This window comes from Xenopus laevis, chromosome 9_10S, assembly GCF_017654675.1.
Source record: "Xenopus laevis strain J_2021 chromosome 9_10S, Xenopus_laevis_v10.1, whole genome shotgun sequence".
NCBI lineage: Eukaryota > Metazoa > Chordata > Amphibia > Anura > Pipidae > Xenopus > Xenopus laevis.
This window is the reverse complement of record NC_054388.1, coordinates 65,959,674-65,962,118: the sequence shown is the minus strand read 5'-3', so window position 1 is coordinate 65,962,118 and position 2,445 is coordinate 65,959,674. Positions and strand designations below refer to the sequence as shown.

General features: G+C 41.2%; 1 pseudogene; it reads right to left on the bottom strand.

The window, feature by feature from the left end:
• On the bottom strand, window positions 1-784 carry LOC108702986 (annotated as a pseudogene).
• Window positions 785-2,445: the final 1,661 nt, after the last annotated feature.

The window sequence follows — 2,445 nt, the reverse complement described above, 5'->3', positions numbered from 1 at the left end:
TTAAAAATTTGGATTATTTGGATAAAATGGAGTCTATGGGAGACAGTCTTCACGTAATTTGGATCTTTCTGGATAGTGGGTTTCCGGTATCCCATACCTGTATTTCCTCCCTGTTCTCCTTCATTCTACATGTATCATTACCGTCCTGTTTATAATCATATGACGTGTATCTGGCAATATCACCTTTCTTAAGGAACGTCACAGGGCAGAAATCATTTCCCCCATCACCAACATAGACGATTTTAGAATAGTACACCTGGTTTGAGGACTACTTGGCTACAAACTCTTCCAAAACCTTCTTTTTGCACAGATTTGTTGGACATGTTAAACAGTGGTGAATGTGGAAATTGTCCACGGTGAGATTTCCAATACTATCAAAGCTGCAGGGTTAGTGAACACCTTGTCAAACACATTCTGAATATTGGCATGCCTTAGAATCCAATCGATGAAGATGGTGTTAGAATCCTAGATAATGATGCAGTCAAAGTAGTCTTTGTTTTGGCCAATAAAATGGAATAACTTTGTCATCCCTGGGGTGTAAGGAATAGCAATCATGATCCTGTTCAAGTCCTCTTCCCGAATTCCTTGCTCACCTAGGTAGCTGAACACTCGGCCCATATATTCCGTCCATTTGCCCTTCTCATACGAATTCTGCAACCCAATTGGAAGCTTTTTTTCTGGGCACACACTGGATAATACAGGTATCGCTGTTATCATTTATAATGGTGTGATCAAAAACCCGGAGGATCTTCATGGTTGCTGGTTAGGGCAATACCTGGGTTCCTCTTGCCTAAAAGGTTAAAATGATATAGTTGTTGTTAAAGACAGGATACAGTAAGCTTGATTCATTCAATGGAAATCTAGAACTGGATCAATACAATATTACATTCTATAAATATACTCATGCACCCATATAGGTTAAAATGTACATTTATTTAAACATAATAAAATACATAAGTCCCCACAAAAAGCCTAACTGTTGTGTCTGAATGTATGATCAAAAAGTAAACAATAATTTCAAATATCCCAAAGTACAGTATATATGCAAGTCTGTGTATTTCCTCTTTCGATGCTTATGATTAAGTTTTGGGTAAGCAAACACAATAGCCTTTTTGTGGGGACAAATGTATTTTATTATATTTAAATAAATGTGATTTATTTTAACCTATATGGGTGCATATTTATAGTTTGTTAATTATCTCTATTGGTCACTAGAGGGCTCTCATGCACTATCATGCACTAATATATTATAAAGCTCTGGTGCTAGACTTTGGCTGAATATTACATTCTAACAAGCAGGGTCATATCTAGGCACCCAAGGGTCCATGCCTAGGTAAATCCAATGCCAGAGCTGATGGGTAGGGGAGGCCTTCCTTATCTTTTCCTTCATTGGCATATTCACAGACTGTCCGGCGCATTTGCAAATCAGTCAAGGGGAGGAGGCTGCTAGAGGACTGGTGGCTAAAGAAGCACAGAACCTAACAACAACTTCGATTGTAAATGATTATTTAAATTTGAGACTGGGCTTCATTTTGCTCCTGGGTGGGCACCAACACAGGAACCTAGACTGTAGCAGCAAATGTTCAAAGAGGCATTCATTCCTCTGCACAGGACAGGGCTGCTGTCAGTGAGATGTAGCAGGAGCCTCCTCTCTTTTCCACATTCATAAGTGCTTAATTGTTTTTGGTGAGAACAGACTCACAGAAAAGATCTGGGAGTTACTGCACTTTGTGACAAAATCCAACAAAGTCTCTTCTTCGCTCCAAAGCCAGTTCAGCACTTATGAATGCGGTAGAGGAGGCTGCTGCCTGTGGTAGGGATGAAATGAACCAGTGTATTTCAGCTAGCTGATTCCGGCTCCCATGTGGCCCTAGCCTAATGTTACACAGGGGCATGGAAATGCTTGAGTGTGCATTTTTTGCTTCTAAATCTCATGTGCCTGCACCCATGCCAACGCAGCGGTTCTGGGTACAAGCAAAGAGGAAAATCCTAGAGAAAGTAGACTGCATGGTTGGTGCAGCTGGAGGAAAATGTAGTGGCGAAAAGCAAGAATAGGTCTCCAGATAGACTTCATACTTCATTCATATTGGTTATATATAGTTATAATGATGGCCACTACTTTGTCTGCTCCTGTCGTGCAGTATGGGAGGAGGAAGGGCCTTAGCAGAGCAAAGTCAGGTGAGTGGATGCTGGCTAAAATGTACCCCCTATTTAATTGTATAGTGGCAGAATGCTTACTTGGGTTTACTGGGCAATAACATTTCAGCCTCACACATGGGGCTTGAGTTGGTCCCTACTATGAGGGCCCCCCATACAGAATTGCCACCTGTCTGACCCAATGGCATTGTGAACTCTATGCAGCAGATGAACCTTACACAGGAGCTGCTATTCCCAGAATGGGAAATGAGTTTGACTACATTGTTGCCAACACCAAAAATACCAGAG